Raw genomic sequence first — 22,952 nt, 5'->3', positions numbered from 1 at the left:
GGAAATAAGCAGGAAGAGTTACAGCTACTACATGTACGCTTCACCTACTATGACCCTATACAAGTCATATCCTCACGCAGTTTTAAAATCACCTACTTGCATCTGCATTAAATCTCAACTTTAAAAACACTGCACAGGGAAAGCCTTAGAAAAGCAGGTGCTCAAAATACTGGTTGAAGAGAATCTCGAAGAGATTCAGGTTGAGACATCTTTGAGGTTGCCCTTCCTTCCTTCTACATGCAATGTGCTCACTTTTCCTCCACCTTATTTCTCCTAAGAATCCCTTGCTCCCTCCTATTTTGAACTGATATTTTGGGGCAGAGGACTGCCGCTTTTTACCTCTTTGTAGCCTCAGAGGCTTTGCCAATTGATCTTATACCTTCATCCAGTTAGCATTTTAAATCGTAAAAGTAGTCCTCGAATGCAAGATGTTACCAAGAGAAAGGTATGAAAGCGTTGAATAGTTGCAATGCTCATTGATATAATGGTGAAAGCGGAAATCTTGTCTCCTTGCAGAGGTGCAAAATTACACAGAGGTGCCCCACAGAGCCCAGAAGGCACCAGCAAACTACAAATTGTGAGATCCCCTTGGATAGGGAAAATGAAGATAGACGAGAAAAGAAGTAACTTCCAGAAGGATGGGAGATAAACTGGCCTAGTGCCTTTCGTTCTTAACTCCTAGGAACAGAAAGCTGCAGGTGAAGAAGTCGCATGAGAAGTTCCGACACATCAAACATCCCAAACAGGTAACATTCAATATGCAGCCACAAGTTTGTTCTACTGCAGATGTCTATTAAATTCCCTATCAAAATCCCCTATTAAAAATGGAACGCACAGACTTGTTCATTCCAAAATATCATCCAAACAAAAAGCCAACCCATAGTTAATCTACACTTGGGAATGAACCTGCCTTGAAAGGCAGATTGATTCAATGACTTAAATAACTGCCTTTTGTAATTTTTATGACTCTGATCTCCAAAATGTCTGGTTTATGTTCAAAGGGGTGGAGTAGAAGACAAGCCTGTGGTGTATTGCATCATGTACATATGAGGGTAAACACTATCTGAAGTGGATGAACTTAATTTGTAAAACCTAAATCATAGTCAATTTAGGAAGTCTGTTTCTCCTAAGCAGTCTGTTTATTTAGAATATTTTTTCATCCAAAGACATAACATTGTTTCTAAGGAAGTTTACAACTGAAGGCAACTGAGAAAACACAATAAATCTGTTTGCTATTTATCAGTCTTTCTGAACAGTGAGACGAGACAGTTATGTTGTCATGGGAAACACAAAAAAGTACACAGAAGGGGAGCTGTCACATTGCTTGAAATCCCTATTAGCCTGGTCTTCTAGTCTGCCTACACGGCTGCTAAGTGAATCAAAGTTACAGAAATTGTGAGACACACCCCAAAGCTACAGAACCTAAAAAGGGGCCCTCCCCATCTACGCCTCCTGCTCTTTACAGCAGTAAGACAGCAAAGTCACTGACTATCAGGTAATTAGCCACGTTCGGTACATAACCATACGGAATTCAAAGGGGGCAGGACTAACCTTACTGTAACATCCTCCATTGCTAAAGACTATCTGCTCAGATTTCTTCTGCTCTTTCCAAAATCCTAACATTTTGGACTCCTCAGTGTCAGTAGATACCAGAGGTGTCACTTCTCATCATCAACCGTCAAAAAAATATTTGGCCTATCTTAGGAGAGATCACTTTTCCTTCTATTGGCTCAATATTTTATCCAGAATACACTCAGCAACACAACTCCAACTGCACAAGCTTCATGCCTACACTTTACACAGCTGTTCTGGAGAAGCGAGTCCTACAGAGAGGCATACACACACAGCTCAACGAATGACTGCCTTGAAGACCGGATAAAGTCTTTGTTCATCCACCACCACCCTGCCCACTCCCATCCTCACCTCCATGACTTCCTAACCTGCAGTGAGTATATCTGCAGGCTAGAGGGATGCAAGTAACTTTCAGTAAAGGTAACAGGAATAGTTATTTTTAGCTGGTTGAACCTGCTTGAATCACTAGTGATTCATCTGGTGGATTTTTAGTCTTCTACTGTACCTATATTTCTAATCTCTCTTTATATCCCGCTAGATAAGTAGTAATAGTTGTGCAGTGAAGCATACGATTGGTGTGACGGTATTTACGCAGTAAGTTAGCCAGTCAGCTCTTCTGGGGCAGACGTGTTTGAGAGCACTGTACAGTGCTGAGCCGCTTGTCTCAACTTCACAGAGCACGATACTGAAGATATGTGAGATATACCCACAGACATTGGCTCCGAATCATCTCTTTCTTGCATCTTCTATTTGTGCAATGCAAACCTTTAACAGTGACCAGACCTTTATTCAAGTGCTTATGGCTAGCAACCCAAACAAACTGCTATATTCAGACTCAGATGCCTTTAAACGTCTTCATGAGGTCCAGACCAGAATCAGATTACACTCAATCAACTGCACTTCTCACGAGAACCGGAAATGCTGTGCATGTTAGGCAAGTCATAGAAAGGCAGGAAAAGTATTGTGGAAGTACTTACTTATTTACAGAGTAGTCACAGCAGGAAAAACCCACTCTAGTGTACAATTACTGATGATGAAAGCCCTTGATTACATCAGTGAACACATTAAGAGTTACTGTACCTTACCCTACCCAAGACATCTTCCTCATTATCTCCCTCAAATAGGAAAGATATTGATCTAAATGCAGATTAAGATTGATTTAAACTAAATTAAGAGATCTACTAAAGGTTAAGCCCGTTATAATAGGATCATGTATTAATTCTACAACAGGTTTGTTTGCGGCTGAGCCCTCTGCTCATTTTGTTTTAATAAAAGCAAATGGATCGAGCAGAACCTTCTGACGAGGGACACAGCAGCATCAGCTCTCTCCCGAGCCAGCGCAGCACCGCAACTAAAGCCGCTCAGGCTCAGGCGGATCCTCCGAGGCTGTCTCGGGGGTTAGCGGTGCAGCTACGCTTTATTACATCTGCCAGGTCAATAATAAAATGTCTGAGGGTTAGGCTTTTTTTTGAGACCGTATTTTGTTGTGGGGGTTTTTTTCTAAATCTTCATAAATCCTCAAAAATCTTTAAATAGGGTTAAGTGGGAAATCAAGCAGTTACTAGTGATAAATCTTATCTTAGTTGTATAATCCTGGTTTAGGTTAGGAAAAAAAAAAAAGCTGCTGGTGAATTTCTTTTCCCTGAGCATCTGTCACAACAGACTTACAGGTTCTTATGCCTTGCTAACCAAACTAATTCCAGGCAAAGTTATATTTATTAGATTTTTGCCTTGCATTTTTTTAGTTCATTCTGGGGTTTATTGATTTTTTTTTTAACTATATATTTACATAATAAGTAGTGGATGGAGGAGTATTCATTTGAGTTAGGTCATGCGGTCTGAGCAATAGCAGCCAGCCAAAAAAATAATTTCCCACACAGAGCCCCACACACAGCAATGAAACACTCCACATGTACCTTTTGGGCTACATTTCGTGACATTCTGGGTAAATACTGTAACATCTTATAAACAAATACAAACTCTCAATCAGAAATGCGGTTTTACTAAAATTCCTTTATTCTCAGCCTATGACTACATACTTGAGTCACGTGTTGACCAATACCTTCAGATAGTTCTGTTTCATGCTATTTTAAGGCCTGATCTTTTATGCAAACTGCTGTTAATTATACCATAGGCCAATGCAATCAGAGCAGTTTAACTGGAATTTCACCAGAATTTCACAGAAGAGAATCGGGCTGTTTACTGTTAATGAGGTACTATATACAAAAAAAAACAAAACCTGAGAGATAACCTCCTGTATTTTTAAAATGCTTTTCTAAAGCATAGCTTTGGTTTATTTATTTATTTATTTATTCCTTACATACCAGATAATATTATGTGCCTGTAACGTAATGAATACAGACTTGAATAAATTAGTTCAAGCCAAGTACTGTGGGCTCCTTTTTTCTACTCATTTCCTTAAGCAATCCTGTGGGTCTCAAGAGTTACCGTGAACCAAGCCAAGAACAAAAAAACCAACCCACACACCCCCATCCCAAAACCAAAACAAAGAGGAAAAAAAAGGCTCTGTAGTGAACTTAGAGGCATAACCCCTGCACCATCTAGTGCTAGCTGTAACAAGCAGCATTAATACCATAACAAGAATTACCCCCAATCACGTTAATTCTCTTTAATATATAACATGTGGACAGGCAGCACGGCCTTCCAAAAGGTCTCTGAGCATAGAACATTAAAACTTACTGTATTCTAAGTTGATAATGAATAATGTTTTCCCCCACTTCAAAAAAAGTTATCTTCAACAGAAATAAAACTACATGTTAAGTAACTGAATGAAACAAATGAGATAACGTTTGTTTAAACTAATGTCCTTAGATCTTCTGGTGGAAAGCAAGAAACATTTTTTAAATCAACTGAAACAGATGTTACCTTTGGCAGGTTTGTGCTGCATATCCAATCGCAAGAGGAACTCAAAGAACGGATTTTCTAATTTAATGAAATATTATAAATATTGGTGAATTGTCAATTTCCTCAAAACCAAATGAACGTGCAGCCTTTCTCTGGAAGAAGAATCATAGACCTAGAACTTGATTCCAGTATGAGAATAATGTTTCTACATTTCCATCTCAGGAGAGATCCTCATATGCAGAATCTTGAGATCAGGGTTTTTTTCTGAAGGCAAAATATTAAAAATCTAGAAAATATTAAAAACTATAAACTTTAGCCATAACCATAACCCATAGCCTTCAGAACTGATTCTTTGTTTTCTTTTTCCAGGAAAACTATGTTTTAAAATACAAGATGCTTCCAGCTTTGAGTCACTGTCATTCACTGTTTCTAGCACACAGCTCTGTGGCATTTATATTATGTTAGAATTTATAATTCTCTATTTTTCAGATTATTACTCATGAAGAATGTGAGAGCAAAAGCAGCAAGTCTGACTCCTCTGTTTCTCCAACACAACAGGCACAGGACGATCAACAGTAATGCTCTATCCAGATATGCTGCACCTAGATTTGGAAGGGTCCCTTTTCATTTCATGGCAACATTCAGTCCTCCTCTCTATGTTGAAGCCACAGATGTCAATTGGCAAGATTAACAAAAAGAAAAGGAAGGCAATAAGTATTTATTAGTGGCACAAACTATCAAGGGAAGCAATGGAGGCCTCCCTGGATGGACACATCAAGTCTGGATTCCATTTAACCAGATACAAGTCCTTAGACACAAAATATAAATACCAAGTGAAGGTTAATTGTCTATGAAGAATAGGACTCCCAAAACATCAACCTTTGCCTTGAACTTTATTCATTTGATTTCATATATCACAGTATCCAGTCTTCAGGTGAAAACAATGCTCTGCCACTATTCATCTGGGTGGTTTTCAAAGTTATCACACAGAAGGCGCATATATGAAGGTATTCCAGTGTCTCTCAATTTCTCTCAGTCATTAATGTAAGGGAGATGAGCCACAGTAACGGAGTTAACGTGCAAACCAGACCACAGGGCAAGAGGAGTATGGATGTAGTGTTTAACTCTAACTAGAAAAACTGACCTCAGCTGCAGAAGTTTTGCCCTGAATGAGAATGTAAACTCCAGCATTCAGAACTCCTGCTCCATTGCCTGAACTTGAGCGAGTCCCCTCTCAATTTCTCACGCTTTGTTTCATTTTCCCAGAATAAAAAAATTGAGGGTTTTTTCAGCTTTTAAGCCTGAATTCTGCAAAACATATCCAAAATGTTAACAGATATCAAACTGCAGGCGTCAATAAAAATGGAAGGAGAGGACAAAAGTTCAATTTGTAATTAATACAGTATTAGCCACATCCTTTCAAACTGTAAGAGATGACACTTTACAATGCTGAGTAAATACAGGGTTTTGCTTTCTTCGTAATCCAGTTTCCTGTCTTCTGAAATGGTTGCTTAAGGAAAAAAATTAGTATGTTTCCCTGGACTCTGAGAAGACAGCAATGAACTACCATGCTTAAGAGCCAATAAAGGAACACAGCCTAGTCCATAAAAATCTAGTGAAAATGTTTAATTGATTTATAACTATTACTTTCAAAACAACTCTGAATTTAATTTGCAACTCAAAACAGAAGCATTCCTGTAGCACATAAGGAAAAAGCAGCAGCCATAGGACTTATACCACAAGAGGACAAGTGGCCTTTGCTTACCTTATGCAGTTAAATATCTTCAGTCACAAATGTGGAGCAAAAAACAAGATTTTTTTTTTTTTTTTTAATTAGCCAGTCAGCCTTTAAGAATAAAGAACACTTTAGAAATACGCTCCTTTTAGCTTTGTAAGATTTACCTAAATGACTTGTAAATGTAAGCCACAATTTCGTGATGCGAGTAAGTTCTTCTCAACTCTTTCATTCCTCTTCATTCATTTTTAGATAATTATAATAACAACAAACAAAATGACCTAGTAACATTTCCAGCTGAAAGTCTGGAAAGAAGGAGGAATCTTCTCAAATTGCTTTAGAGAGGGGTCATAGTAAAAACAAACACACGATCCTCATAAAAGCATGTCATGTATTTTTCCACTGTACTTAAGCAGAGCACCAACCAGCACAGACCCACATAAAACGATTTAATCTGAGGCAAGCTCAGACAAGTTTTGCACATCTACAGTGTCAGGAAAAGATCTCTCTGGTCCTAAGATGATAGAACTGATACATCAGAGTGAACCTAACCGCATTTATTTGATGACGGACCTTGCTAATTAGGATCATATTAGGCCACCAGTTGGCCAACGTGTCAGTTACGACTCTCATCTCGGTTTATTAACACCACACTTTAATACTAAATCAAGTGAAGTTTCAGAGAGAGCCAAACATCTGTGTGTACACATTCCTTCTGAGGAGCACTCTCCCCCTGTGCTGGCAGCAATTCTTCTCTCTTAACCTTTCAGACAGATACTTCTCAGCATTTTGAGAGATGCAGGCCTCATCAGCATCAGTCCCAACCCAGCAAAGCACCCAAGGTCATGAGTGGTATCAATAACCTTATCCGATAGGATTGCATACACCCACCTTCACATCTTAAAGAGGGCCTGAGAAGGAGTGACTACTGGCCAGGTGGCTGCAAACCTTATGTCAGTGCCTGGCTCTCAGATAGTAGCAAGTCCCAGGCAATTTCTCCAAGTTATTCATTTCTCAGTACTCTATAAACAGAATCTAATTTGGAACTTTCTAAATGCAAACTCCCTGCTTCATCTCTGTGCCAGTGTTTCTTAAACTAAAAGCCTGGAAAACATTTCATAGTGGAACAGGCAAAAAAAAACAATGCATGAAACTGGAGTATCCAATTCCACTGTCCCACCGACTAAATTCTCCTCTGATACTATTTACACAGATTAGATGAGTATGGTATGAGAAACATGCACAAATAAGTCTTTAATCATACTGAAAGGCCTGCAAAAGAGAAGGGAAAAGAGAAAAAGAGAGCTTAACAGCACTAACTCGTGAAGGGCCCGCTAGAGCACGCCAGGAGGACCATTGGCAGAACCCGCCATGCGTTATCTGCCGGATACCAGATGTTTAAAAGCCAGGCGTGCTCTAGAGGTGGTACCACTGCTGGTGACAATCCCTGTGATACATACATTGGGCAAAGGAACTTCCTGTAGACTCTATATGAGCTCAAGAAGTAGGGCGATTTATCTCTCGAGATATCCCACTGAAATTACGAACTGTGGAGTAGCATCATCAAAACTTCTCTAAAATTCAAAAGGGAAACTCAAAAGCTACTAAGACATTTAAACAGGTTACTCCTATTGAGTTAGGGGTCAAAAGAGGAGTCACATGTACCTGGTACCACTGGGAACCTGAATCACTGCTAATACTCAAGCTTGTAAAATGTATATACATCGCGTAGACCAGAAGGGAATATTGTGAGCGTTTGGGTACGTTTCATCCTCCATTTGACAGAAGACAGCAAAGTGGTTTTTTCATCGAGAAATACAAGAAAATACCCATCCTTCTGATTCATCACGGACCAATGCACTGCACTCAGCTGCTGCTGTGTTTTCATAAGCAGATAATCTTTACTCCATATTGCGATAGGATGGTTTTAATGAAGATGTTTTCATTGTGTGTCAGGTCAGCGACTGGACTAATATATAGTATTGTCATAGCCTCACAAAATAGGGCAAATGGAAACAGAACTTACCATGGCACACCTGATGCCTTTGCTATCCAAATATGCAAAATCTACACAAGTGAATTTCAGTCTATTGGATTCAATCCAGAAATCCACAGGCAGGCTAACTTCCCATTGATTTCAGTTGCGAAGAACTACAGCTTTAGATCAGACTGCTCCTATCTAAACTAACTGCTTTTGATTAGTCAGACAGATTTAAAAGAGTTTAATTACCTTTGATTAATCAAACACTGGAGTCTGGCTGAAGGCTAATAAATCCTAATTAACAAAGATTATCTCCAAATATCTATTAAAGACTAATCTAAGTTATCTTTTGGCCACAGAAGCTAATTTGTCAGCAAAAGCAGTTTTAAATAACAAGATCAGAAATTATTTGTAGCCAACATTTTTTTAAGAAAAATCTTCTTTAAAAGTTAACCTTTTCACCTTCAATATCAAGCGGACTAAGGATAAAATACCATTCACCAGGCACATGGTCTAACACTATCTAAAAAACACTTGAAGACTCCAAACAAATTACTGAATTCAGAAATTTTTCCAAACTCTCAAGCCTGCCACCAGCTTCAGTGAGACTAGATTAACAAATGGTTACGTACCTTTTTTAAAACCCTAGTCAAAATATTTAAGAACTCAGAGCAGGCAAAAAAACTCAAGGTACATATTTTTTTAATATATTTTTATATATTTTTTTTTATATATGACTGGAATATGCATTTTTATATATGTATTTATATATTCCAGTCATAGTATTAGACAGTGTTAGATTTTCAGTTTAGCACAAAAGAATGTGCTTGTTGCCTTACATTTTCAGTGCTACCAATTGAACTGCAGAGCTTTCTTCCATCTAGAAAAGGATGAGCCTCCTTTCTTGAAAACAGAACCATCTGTTTTCTCAAGACATCTGCTAAGAAAGCGAGGAGAGCAGGATGTAAACTGCTTAGTCAAATAGTTTAAAGATAATGAAGAAATAATTAATTACAAGAAAAAAACCTATAAGATTAAGATCTGCATGTAATTAGCTGTACTCAAAATGCCAAAACACTATGCTCCGAAAAATATAATTAATGAGTTCTTGAGAGCTCCTGATGATTCTCACTAACACAGTGATAAAGGGTGCTGCAATCTGCTCCAAATGTTTACTGGGCGGGACCTGTGGAGCTGGGCTCCCTGCTTACAGCCAGGCATATGCTGGAACAGTATGTTTTCATGCTGTGCCCAAGTCCCATTAGACTTGGCAGAGCCATAACCTACGGATTATGAGGCTTGCGCTCAGCCAAAGACAGCTTTACCAGCACAGCTTGACTTGGTCCAAGTGCAACAGCATGAAAATATATTATGTTTTGGGGCACTTGTGGAGATTTCATTGATGAAGAATACATTGGATCTGATCCTTCACAAGCTAGTAATTTATTATAGGGCTATGGAAGTCAAAGAAACATGCAGTTTACATTTATTTAACAGGCAAGGGGAGAGATGATGTCCAGTTACTGTTCTTCCAGTGCTGGGTGTTTTTAAACACACATGGACCAAAACTGAAAAATAGAAAGATTAATTAAAAATACAAACCTTTTTTTGACAGATTTGATGGTAATCAAACTATTTCTATTAGTTCACTTTGTACTGCTATCCACGATGGATCCAAAAGTTTCTTTTAACCTACTGGTTTTAAAAATTGTCACTTCTTCCCACCTTCATATCTTCTAACCTTACAAATAAAAGCTCTTTGCTGTCTTAGTAGCTTTTATCTTCCAGCAGGAGAGCAAAAGTGACCTGCAACACTCCTGCTAGGAGTGGGAAATTACAGGATGGCCCAGTCTTTTTGGTGGTGGAGCCAAATGCCAGTTCCAAGGCATGTCCATAGGCTGATGGCAGAAATGGGCAATTTCACAGCCCCATCACACAGGAGTGGTCAGGACGAGGCAGGACTGAAGTGCCAGCTTCCACCATTTTTAAACTAAGTGGACACTCAAGAGCACACATCTACCCTGAGGCCAGATACCTCCTAAAGGCAGAGCTATTCCCTCCCCAGCAGCACTGACTTTTTGCATACATGCCACAGGATGATAGGAAAAAAAAAAAAAAGAATATATATATATATATATATATATATATATGACAGCAGGGACTACTATTTCCCCACTTCACATGAGAAACCTTGTCAAGACCAATGCTATACCCAGCAGCCAGTAACCTGGGTGAGCAAAAGGGAACTCAATCATCTCTTCCCACTCCTCCTCTTTTACTTTTTTTCCTACTGCAACATATTCTACTACCCTGAAGCAAGGTTAGGAAGGCACTTTCTCTAGTCATCTACTTGGGCAGGTGAAAAGAAATCAGCTTGCAGGCAGCGCTAGGCTTACAGCCTGCCAGTTGGACCATTCAGATACAGGCTATTCCCCTACAGTACGTTTAGAGGACATTGCCAGGTGAGGTCATAAAATTCCTCAGTTTCCCTTCTATGTTTGTTTTTCATTAAAGATAGTCAGAAATTCTAGAAGGAAACTTTTTTTTTTTTTTCCAATGGAAAAATGCTGATTTGTAAAAACAAATTTCTAAAGGAACTGACACTGTCAAAAATCTTTCAATGAAAACCAGATACAGAAGACTAGCCAGCCCACCCACAGGCAAGCTCCCGAGGGGGCAGTCCTCTTGGCAGACATCCTGAGCTCAGATTTGCAAAGAAAAATTATTTGGAAACATGAAAATTTCCACAGTATGGATGTTCCAGTTCCCACACAGCTTCCATGTTAATTGGCTGGTTTTAAAAAAACCAAGTACCTAAGATGTAGGCTCATCCTCTCAGGAAATGAACCAAAACCAACAGTCAATAGCAGTCTTCACCACTTATCAGGACACATTCTGCCATTAGCTAAATCAAATGCAGGAGGAAAGACTCTACCATCAGAATCAAAAAGGGAGTAGTAAAGAAGCGCTGATTCTTCAAGAGAAGGGAGGAAAAAAGCCTGTATCCACTCTTAACAGGGAGTGGAGAAGCTGCACATCGTTTACAAGATTCTCCTTCCTTTGTTGTGCTTAAACCTGAAGGGAAAAAAAGATTCAACAATGTGAGATTTAAAGTTGACACAACCAGCTTACCTACTTCAACACACAAAATGAAAATTGATGGAATTGTCACTTAACATTGGCATAAACCATCTAGGCATGAATTATTTTTTCCTGCAATTTTTATACAAGCACTTTGAACATAATTGTTAAAATAATCTCCCTTCAGCTGGCAGTGAAAACAAATATAAGCCAGATGAAAAGGTCAAAGATTATTACTATATACAAACAAACAACAGCAGGCCATAACCCCCCTCCTTCTTTTTAAATTTAAAGCTGAAGTTTTAATATAATCAGAACTTCATGACAGAATTCAGAATTTTCTTTACGCTTAGAAACACAGGATAGGGATGCTTCCAAATTGACAATAATTAAGCAAGTCCACTGCTGCTAACTCAAACTAGTTTTTGAAAATGGAGTTATTTTATACATTTCTCCCCCAAAAATCTGTTCCATGAAAGACTAAAACCATGAACACTGCTCTCTACGTTTCACTTTCTGCACTGGCAGCTAACCTACCTATCACATCCATATGTACATACACACGTTCTGACGTACATATGTGCTTATCTTTCCAGTCAGCTGCAAAAGTGTTCATCTTGGCTAGGCAAGCCCCCTCCAGAGATCTGAGCAGTGCTCTCCTGCCTAAATAGATGAGATCCAAAACTAAGGCCATGCTGGTTTTAGGCAGAAAGTCATTAGGTACTCTGACTAGCCATGCTGAGTATATTAATTCCAACCACCCCAGGATTTCCAGCTGAAAGCCTTCAACAGGGATCCAGCCAAGAGGAAGGAGAGAAGGTTGTTCCTCCGTAGGAAGCTGGCTAGACTAACAAGGGAAGCAGGGCAAGACACCTCAGGAAGGCAGTTCCTTGAGGGGTACACAATAATGGGACCTGCTTGTTTTTGAGTCTAAGGTTAGTGACATTTTTTGTTCTAATTGGACTGCTTTGTTTTCCTTCTGTTTATTCAAACTACCCTGCCACTCCGCCCCCCATGATGATAAATCTTTGTTTGCCCAATCTGGAAAGTCAAGACATGGCTGCAGATGGATTTTAGAATTTCTATCCCTCCTGCAGTAAGGCCACAGACATTACAAAGCATGTCCTCTAAAACATAGCACTACCTTCAAGACCCAGGTGGAACCACAGACCTACTTAGACCTACATGGGATAGAAAATTGAGAGTTTTCTTAAATAGCAAGAATAGCAGACAAATGAGTACAATTCTTTCATTTCTACACAATTTCATGTGAACAGAACAAAATATTATCATAGTATCTGATGTAACTTGAAAATAAGTTTGGACTTGACAGGTTCTAAGCTATTTAGGAGAAGTCACCACATTAAGACACTCCAGCACTGAGGAAAACAAGAAACAAAAACCTCAGAAGTTTTCTTCCGAGATGTTTAGTTATAGTAACAGTTTGATTTTTCTGTAATAATCTGGTGATCTAGATGCATTCCACAATATGTTAGAAGGTACAGGACTGTCTTGCATATCTCCAATGTCTCTACATTTTCAGATAGAAAACATGAGTGGAACACAAAGTGAATATCAATCTTTCGTAGTGCGTATTGAGCAAACGCCAAAAGCACTTTTGTCAACATAGTAACAGCTCAAGTGGTTTTTTTGGTTGGTTGATTGTTGTGGTTTTTTGGGGTTTTTTTAATAAAGAAATAGTTCTTTCCTGTTTCTTAGACAGTCAGCTCTTGAAAGTCAAGCCTGGTATGTTTAGATCCTTCTACACTTCCACACCCATTAGTAAATATTTTTAATTGTGCAACTACTGTTATGTGCTGACAGGGATAAGGTTCCAGAACAGGAACTTAATGAACTCATTACAAAGCTGGAATAAAACTTTCTGATTATATGTGAATACAAGGACAAAGAGAAAGAGCGAGGATGGCCAAGAAAAAGGGTTGACTAGCATCTGATTGAAGGAAGTGTCTTGGCTATAGCCAGTGTAACAAACAGCCGTCCTGCAAGTTAACACATTACAGAACTTCTTGTTCCTCCATGTCTGCGCTCACCCTTGCCAGAATCACTTTACTCCTCTAGCCTCCAAAAACACTCCAAACCAATGTACTCTGCATATTTGTAGCACCTCTGGATAATACCCCTAAAGGCTGCCTCTGATGTGGCATCCAAATAAGTACTTAATTTGTCTATATATACAAAACAGAACTATTTGTTTCAAATGCCGCTACATGCTAGAGAAAGTAAATTACACAAAGAAAAAACCCATTATGTCAGCACTGTCACTTTCTGAAGCCATATGACAGTATGTTGCTGTCTTCTTCAAAGCAGGGAAATATTTTTTCCGCCATCAAGTGAGTGTTATTTGATGAAAGAAAAGCTTTACTAGCTAACGGATAATGAAGCGTTTTCAGCAATGCCTCTCATCTACAGCCAAATGGAGGACAAGCAAAAGCAAATTGCTTCTTCAGTTAAAAAAAAAAAAAATCATTTATTTTCATGTGTTCCACTTCTATTATCATCCCTGGTATTTTTCATTCTCATGATTATGTGAGCAGATATAATATTGTAACTTTCTAGCTTACCTGCCCTTATTCAAAAATCATTCCAGCAAACAAGTATTACTTTCATTTAAAATTATTCCAATAAACACCTTCATTTTTGGGCTCTCTGACAAAAGAACACATCAGTCCCCCTGTACCACAACAGTTTTCAAATAATAACGTCAACGGCTTTGGTGAAATAGCTTGATAGTTCTAATACAGCTGCTTTTGATGGAAGTCAACATGAAGTTTGGTACTAAACGCAAGACCGGAAGATTGAGAAAACAACACGGACCTTTGAGAAAATACCCACTTTTCAACCATTTCAAAGCTGAGGTATATTGACCAGGTGGAGTAGGAGTTTCCTTTTCCAAGGCCTGTGCTGTACAAGCTCAGTCAAGAAGTAAAGGACATTGATCTTTGGTAACAGGCCATCAACTTCAGCATCAGAGAAATTATGACTCACAGGCTTGTAAGTCTGACTTCCATACTATATGTATGGAAACTGTAATAAAGAATTAAAAAAAAAAATAATAAATGTGATATATTGTACAATATGTAAGATAAAATCTAGAGGTTTTTCAAGGACACATGAGTAGTTGTGCAAGGGTCATACAGCAGATATGATTTTTAATTTCCAGGAAGTTTTTTTTATAAACCTTATACCAAATGCTATGGAATAAGAGAGAATGCACTCTCACAGACCAATTCCTGATAAAACATTACAGATAAACAACAGGTATAAATGCTCAGATGTCATAACAAGTACAGGTAAACTGTAGGACTTCCTTGTGATAGCAATTGGGACTTTCACTGCTCAATATGGTATCAATGAAGGGAAAAACAGTGAGGTTTGCGCGTTACAAATAAGCATATTAACAAAATAAACAAAATAAATATTTTCCAGAACTAAAGCTAACTGAGAATAGTGGCAGGAAAAAACTCACAATCCTGAGTTACATGGCAGAGAAGCGCAAATTAATGCGCATGACAAAAAAAACCAAACATAAACTGTATGCCCCTAATAATGGGCTCTAAATTAGCCATTCCTAATCACAAAGTAGAACTTGGAGTCACTTTGGTTACTTCATCTAGTACAAAAAGCATAGAAAACTGTGGCCTTGTGAATCCGAGGTAGGAAATGGCTTCCCCATCAGAGGAGAGGCTATAAAAGATAAGGACTCATCAGTATGGAATACAGACAGCTCTTTGCTGGATCATGACACAAGTCTGTAAAAATGGTGTAGAGAAAGTCATAGGGTGCGATTATTCACTTTCTCCTCATAAAATGAGGACCAGGGGGCACTTCATGCAATTATCACATACCTGGTTTAAAACAAACAAAATAAAGCACTTTTCAGACAACACAAACTGTGGAACTCACTGCCACAGGATGGTGGAAAAGCCAAATACATAAACAGATTCAAAAGGGAGACAAGAAATTCACAAAGAATTGGTCTGTTGGTAGTTATGAAATACAAAGAACCAGATGGGATCTCTAACTCAGTAAGTCTTTGAACAGAAAATTGTTGGAAGCTGGGCAGGTGGGGGCAGAATTTATTTTTTTTTCTTAAGCACGCAGAAACGCCAGTTAGGGACAACACAGTAGATGGGTGAACTCTTGGTCTGACCCAGCATCGCCAGTCCCATGCGGAGAACTTCCGTCATTGAATTAGACAGCCGAGCCAAGAGAACTGTGGTCTGTTTCCACCACTGTGATAGACAATGGGCACCATCTTGGCCATTTTACTTTGTGTCACTATGTACACATCAGCTGAAGTTCTCTAGAAATTTGCAACTTGCTTTGAAGTTTGCTGATGAAAAGGACTGTAGGGACAAAATAGAACAGGGTAGAAACACAGCCTTCATTTGCACACTATTTCCCTTTATAGCTGATAGCTTGAGTCAATCTGAATTTTCCAGAATCCAGATTTTGACCCTAGGCTATTAATGGTTACGTGGGGGCATTACAGTAAATGGGAATAGACGTAACATGCAGGGAATCAGAGGAACAATTGCGAGGCGTATGAAAGCAGGACTGCCTCTTAGGACTCTCTTAATAGATGTAGTTCAGGACAACACTACTAGCTCAGCATTAAAGCTACTAGACACAAGAGAAAAATCAATTTATAATAGACTATAGACATCCAAGAAGAGGCTACAGTCACAGCACTTTGACTGGAAATGTTTAAAACACGCTGTGTCTTTAACTCTGCTACACTTCTATGGGACTGTTTTAAATGACTGAACTTGGCCAAGTATCTCCCCTTAGTCCTGGTGAAATAACATATAAGGAAAACCAAAAAACATATATCAGTCAATCTCTTTCAGGAACTTGATTCCCTGTATTTTTCCTAATACTCAAACATGACTAAAATAAAAGTCTGAGAGTTATTCTCACCCAGCTTCTTTTTTCGCCCAGTGTTAAAAAAAAAAAAAAATCAGGAAAAGACATGGAAAAAAGTGTCAGCCAACTGTATAAAGTTCATTCTGAAAGGTTTTTTATCATAATATGCTTGATCACTTGATGCTACAAATGCAATTATATAGAAACCAGTGTCACAGCATATCAGCTGTTATTACTATTTTGGCATAATAAAAACATCTACCATGTTTGATCTCAACTGTTTTTCAACCGAATACGGCAATATGGCTAAGGCTCACAGTTCAAAAGCATGAGCCATAAAGAAGCAAGACAACATGTAAGGAAGCAAGGAAACCAGACCTGTCTCAGCAAACACAGGGTAGGGGATTGCTTCTACTACAAGACAGACAGGCTCGCTCAGACAGGACAGCTCTTTCCATCTGCCACTAAGAGGAATGTCACCCTAATTTCACCAATATTGCCATTTAAAATGGCATTCTGAAAACCATCTACAACACTGGAATTACTATGCAGCCTTTAATTAGTTTCTGCTGCAACAAATTGTTTGCTCTTACACAGTATCTCAGGACATTCTTTTCCATTACTGTTTACTTTTTTTTTTTTTTAATACTGGTGCCCTACCCCATTGCTAATTATTTACTTTCCTCCTCCTCCCCCATGGAATTTTGTTTGGCCAAGAGCATCTTATCTTTCATGGAAGTCCTAGTGGGAGGTAGAAATTGCAGAGCCACAGTATGATAAACGCACACTATTTACAGATTAGTCTGAGTATCCCACCGACAGAAGAAAACAGAGCCCATTTTAAACCTTAGTAAAATCTGGAAATATCTTTCCATCTCCCCCACATTCCCTCTGCTAGCTTTTGGCGGGGGCAGGGGGGTGTTTTGGTTTGTTTGGTTTGGGTTTTCGTTTGGGTTTTTGTGGGGGTTTTTTTTTTAAGTTTCTTTTGGTACACATGAAATTTGAAGTGCTGTGCCTTGTTTCTGTATTCCCTCACACTCACAAAACACGCTTTTTGCTGTAAGTATCTGAGGAATTTAAGTTAAGGCCAATTGTTCCTCTTATGCCATAAAAGAACTGATACCTGTTTAACTTTAAAAGCACAGTGGAGATGAGAAAACCTCCTGCATTCTCAGGGGTTTTTTTAAATTAATTTGTGCATTGGGAGAATCTTTAACTTGCTGCCTATGTTAGATGAAACAAACTTTCAAAAATGCCAGCACTACTTAAAATTAAGAGCAGGTAATATTAAAAAATAAAATTTTATTTAGTTGTATAATTAAGCTCCAACCTTTAATTAAGGGAAAGAATATTGCAGGATGATGTATATGATCAGGATTTTGGTACTAGTGTGAACAGACACTAATGAAGTCAAGCAAAAGATCTAAGCAAGTGAACTGAGCCTCTGCAAAACATCAAAGGCAGAGAAGAGCGTAAACGTGGTCAAATCATGACACGTGCAGATCATTTAAGTAACATGGAGGTGATGCTAGAGGGTTTTCCTGAGACACATAATTGAAACAAAGCAGAAACATCAAATCATGTACTGACTTTTTACCTGGTCCCTAAATCAGAGAGATTCTGTGGGAACTCAGAGAAGCTCACAGCCTACAGTGAAATCCAGATCCCAATAATAAAACATTTCAGAAATGTTAAATATGAGATTATTACTTTCTTAGGTCACTCAGTCACTTCCTCAGAAGCTCAGAGTAGCCAACAACCCCACCGCTCTGGCTGCTTGTTTGTAGGGATGCAAAGGTTTTCATTCGATACCCTCTCCCACTCTACATCAGAGAGCTAGAACACACGTTGGTTTGGAAAGCACTAAACTACAGTGTCTTGGTAATAGCTTTGAGCATCTGTTTTGGCAGCCTTCGGCAAAGGACATGATCTGTAGGTATTGTCACAGAGTATACCCCAGTGACTCCTCTGGGTTTAGGACAGGCTCACTGTCACCCAGCCGCCCGTGTTAAGTAATCTCTGCAATAAGCACTGGCAGTATCATTTATCGAAGGTAATTCAATGCAAAGTTTCATTTTGAAACTATGTTTTTCTTCACTTTAACTCATACCATACTGCTAAAGCTCCCTGGTTAATTCACTGTCTGGTACAATTCCCATTGCAGGATCAAGGTGAACATGCGTCTTTGTGCTTTGGGCTGAAAAAGTCCCTCTTCTTCTTCTCGTTCTAGGAAGGATGTGTTGCTTTTTGTAGTTACATTGGCCAAAGAAATACACTGATATGAAGGTGTATATTGTGCCTGTGGAAACAGGTAATAACGCAAGTCTAATCTGTTTCTCATTTATCATGGGATAACTTATTTGAAGTAAACAGGAAAATGAGACAAAAAGTCAACATTTTTTTTAATCTACTAGGACTTTACCAACAGTAGCAAGAAATGATCCCCACAAGATATAAATGAAAGAAAGCAAATAGGATCTGACTCTTCTCTACACCTGTGCAACACCGTGAATGAAAAGGGTATTAAATCAGAACAGCAGCATTTTACACTATTTTGAATGACACACAGTGAAAGGCAAGGAGGAGTGAGGCCCATAGAGGAAACGTGGTTTGCCCAAGGTCACACATCAAGTCAATAGCAGCAGTGAGATGAGTTCCCTGCTCCTGACCCTTCACAAACTGACAGACCATGCTCTCCTGTGGCCTCTCCTTTCCAGGACCTTCCATCTGAAGCTTTTCCTCTGCACAAACGAGAAGGCAAAAAATAAAGAAGTTTGCCATAAGAAACAGACGGAGGTATTTTTGTGATCATTAGCCCAGTACCTGGAGCCTTGTTTAGACTGTAACTTTTCACTCTTCAATCAAAGGAAATAAAACCAGTATTTTTGTCTTTAGCAAATACCTAATAACTTCCTGGGACATACTTTATAAGGCACATGAACTGAGAAAAGCTTTTGATCATTGTCTTGGGAGCTATAAAGCACAAAGTAGTGTAAAGTTTATGCTCATGAGATGTGTTTCCTGACACAACAGCTACAAGAATTCAGCATCTATTCACCGGGAAAATCATGAAAGGTGGAAAGTGCATAAGCATATGATTCCTGTAACTTTTATTACATGCATATACAGTGTCTATTTTTCATTTACCTGAGGGTACAACATAAAGAGAAAAATAATTTTCTAAGTGTCCCACCGTGAAAAAGTATTATACTTACAATTCAAAGACTTCAGTTAATCTAGGATAAAAGATCAAGCTAACAAGCAGAGTAGCCACTCTACAGGCTAGATACAAGCCTTCCTAATTTGGTTATTTGTATTCTTAAACTGCTTAAAGATACAGGCAGAAACTTGCATGAAGTGGCTGTTCTCAGTTCATTCTTACCTCTGCTGTGCCATCTACTGCTTACAAGTTGTTACTGACACGGTAACGCTTGCTTCGAGATTCTGCTGACCACTGCTTCCCTGCTCCTTTCAAGCTGGACAAGAGAAGATGAGCTTTCAAATTTGAACTTCAATGAGGTAAGGACTAAAACCGAACAAAAATATACACATAAATATATATAAAAAAAGAAAAGGTTTACACCCCAGTGTGGGAACGTGGCACATGCTTGTGGAAACACAGCATTAAAAAAACCAACACTGTCTCCTAGTAGTCATGCGCAATTGTAACGCAAGTAGCACACAAACTCCTGTCAAAGCATCCGGATAGGGAAAAAAGACACAGAGGGAGTCAAACAGAATAATCTTTTCATACATAGTTCTTAATTTCTGCCCACTTTGTGGTTTGGCCCCTGTACGGTACCTTGTCAGAAGAGCCACTAATAGCAGGGGTTGCAACAGCTACTACACACTTTTTTTCCCCCAACTTAAACCTTTGGCCTGCTGTGGACTCTCCTTCTCATTTGTTGAGCTGAAAGCACGCACCACCTCTACGGTATATAGCTAGATAGCACTCCCTTCCGTCAAGTTACAAGTTGCTTAAGGCTTCATAGTGCAGAAACCGACTGCTGATTTTGCGGTCGGAAGTGCTGACCCAGAAAAATAGACCTACAGCTGCGTCCTACATGCTAGACTTCCTGGCAAATATAGCTACTCCTTCTGGAAGGTCCAGTATTGTTCGAGTATGCCACAAAACCATTTGTCTTCACGGTGATGACAGAGGCGTAGAAGGTCTTTCAAAAACTATAAAAGCGTGGAGGAAATACTTGGTAAGTTAACTGCCTCTTGACTAAAACTCAGAAACCTTTTAAGATTCACAAGCTATCAGTGAATTCTGGAAGAGAAAAGGAAGAATTCACCAGTGGGGAACAGAAACACAGATAACGTGCTGCCAAATCCTCACTGTGGCCCTGTGAAAGGAGCACAGCAACAGTTTGAATTCTCACTTCAAGGGAACTCTGTTTTACCCTGGCTGGGCAAACTGCAATTGAAGGACCCCATGCCTGTATTCTTCTCTGTGGTCCCTAACCTCTGAGGAGAAAGATGGTGGGGGTAAATTCCCAACTACAGTCCCTTGAGGCACTGAATTTATATCAAATGAAGCCAAACCGACACATTTTTATTGGTTCAAACTAAACATTTCATTCTGATTCAAGTCTGTCTAAGACAAAAACATTTGTTTTCCAAGTAAAAGTTCAGGGGGGGAAAAAACCCAACTTTTTATGGAAAACTTTTAACTTGCAGAATTTATTCTTTTTTTAAACAAAGTAAGCCTGTTTAATCCCCATAATTTGATATATGCACAAAAGAATGCGCAATTTAAAAAGTTGTAAGGACATATATGAGAGATAAATCAGGAAAATAAGATGGCATACAGGATGAGAGAAAAATTCCTGGTGTACAAAGCAACACATGAGAAGAACAGTTTTTGTAAGAGAAGTAACAAAGAGGCATGAAATGCCAAGATTACCTATGCTTGAAGATGAGCATGCCAATGCCTAGCAATCGTTGCTTCAAATTGCCCAACTCTGTCAGACTAGGCTCAGAAACACACGGGAGATCAAGACTCACCAGGGACACTGCTAACATTACAGTGGGAAATAACAGCAGAACTGCTACAAAAAAATCACTAGATGATTCATTTTAGTCTGTGTGTGAAATCAGGTGGTAATACAGCAGCACAGAGGTGGTATAATACTAGAACAAAGACTCTGTAATAGATGTTAATGTTACATGACTACATGTCTTCTTTCCAGGGGGAATGGATTTGATTTGGGGAGGGGGAACAAGGTATTTCTTTCAAAGTACAGTCCTACTGTAGCTATTGTAAGTGACATTGCACCACTGCCTTCCATTATTATATAGTCAACCCAACTTTACTATTCTTGATTGTGAAGGCTGTCCAGCCCTAAGTGCAAGATCATCTCGATAATATAATTATATAAACCTATCGTGATGGTAACAGCACATTTTCCAAATGCCTGTTGTCTCTGAGAGGAGATCATGCTGAGCTACAAGCAAATCATAGAATGAAAGGCAGTCCAAGAGTGGCACTGTGCCAAGCTAGCAAAGTTTCTGAAGTTCAATTTGAACTATTGTTGTTGTCATCTTCACTAGAGAAAACATCTTTTCACAATGAAAATGTTAGGTTTCCAGTGGCAGAAGTAATATTTCTAACAAAATCTGATATGACAGTATTTCTCCAGTCTCCCAAAACGTGGAGGTTTTTGGTGGGTTTGGGGTTTTTTTGGTTTGGTTTGGTTTTTTTTTTGTTTCACCCAACAGTACTTCTCTCCAATGTGCAGGCCTGGATACTCACACCCAGCTCAAGACCCTTTCCCTCTGCCAACACCATACAGAAACATGACAATTTTCCCAAAAGAGAATGAGCTGTCTCACTTGGGTCAATGTCCACTATAACTCCCAGTTCTGGCAGACACTGGCGGACAACGCTGTTTTGAGGGGCGGGATCATGTCCCCTACGTACTTTCCCTCAGTATCTTCCAGTCTGTCAGAGAGGTCTAAAAAAATGTTGGTGGCCAGATCCAAGGAAGAGCCAGAAGAAATGCAGCAGGATCTGTAAGTGTAGTGAACATACTCAGACCTAAATAACATTTAAATTGTGGGATCTTCTCCCACATGTTAGGGGTGGAGACATAGCGTTGCAGACATCAGCACATGGATCAAGGGCTCTAGCCAAGGAGCAGCCCTCAGAAGGAAGTCTGAAAGCTGGAGTCTTCCTGCTCTGGTGTGCCAGCAGTCGCCCTGAGCAAGGCAGAACCTGAAAAACTGTTCTCAAGCCAGGACTCCTTAGGAATCCTCTCTCAAGTGAACAGTCCCCTCTCTACTCCCTTCCTGCCCAAGGTAATAAGAGACAACAGAAGTAAGAACAGGTAAGGACAAGCTCCAGCAGGCATTACTAAGGTATAAGTGTCCTTAGTGCTTGGACACATGCACACCTGCAGCATGAATACAGATGCAGACAGGCTACCAGAGAAGCAATGCATAAGCCCTCCATGAAGTCTCTCGATCACAATACTGTTTTTCATGAAATGTTGCTAACAAACATCACAGCAGAAACAAGAAAACCACAATTAAAAACTAACCAGCCTAGAATAACATAAGAGTAAAAAAAAAAAAAAACCAACCAAAAAACCACACCCAAACAAAAACAAAACAAAAAAAAAGGCAAAAAAACCCCCCACCATACATACAAAAACAATCTCTCCCTCAAAAAAAAAAAAAAGGCAAGAGAACAGTCAGAGTTTAGTCAGGAAGAAACGGAATGGGCTGACGAGAAATCAGCAACACCAATGAGCTCACACATTATTTTTTAAGTGAAGCCTGGCAAATCAAGAAAAGCTGAAGTTCAAATGTTTTAGCAGCTCTCTG

At 39.2% G+C, this 22,952-nt stretch overlaps 1 long non-coding RNA gene across 1 annotated transcript; it reads right to left on the bottom strand.

Annotated features, from left to right (window-relative positions):
- Positions 1–18,664: 18,664 nt before the first annotated feature.
- LOC140651612 (uncharacterized) lies at positions 18,665–21,103 on the bottom strand. The gene is made up of 3 exons (XR_012042455.1): positions 21,031–21,103; positions 19,504–19,597; positions 18,665–18,862 (listed from the first exon to the last, which is right to left on the bottom strand). It is a non-coding gene; the product is annotated as an uncharacterized lncRNA (long non-coding RNA).
- Positions 21,104–22,952: the final 1,849 nt, after the last annotated feature.

The sequence above is a fragment of the Ciconia boyciana genome, chromosome 5, assembly GCF_034638445.1.
Source record: "Ciconia boyciana chromosome 5, ASM3463844v1, whole genome shotgun sequence".
Lineage (NCBI taxonomy): Eukaryota > Metazoa > Chordata > Aves > Ciconiiformes > Ciconiidae > Ciconia > Ciconia boyciana.
This window is presented reverse-complemented; position numbering and strand designations above follow the sequence as displayed.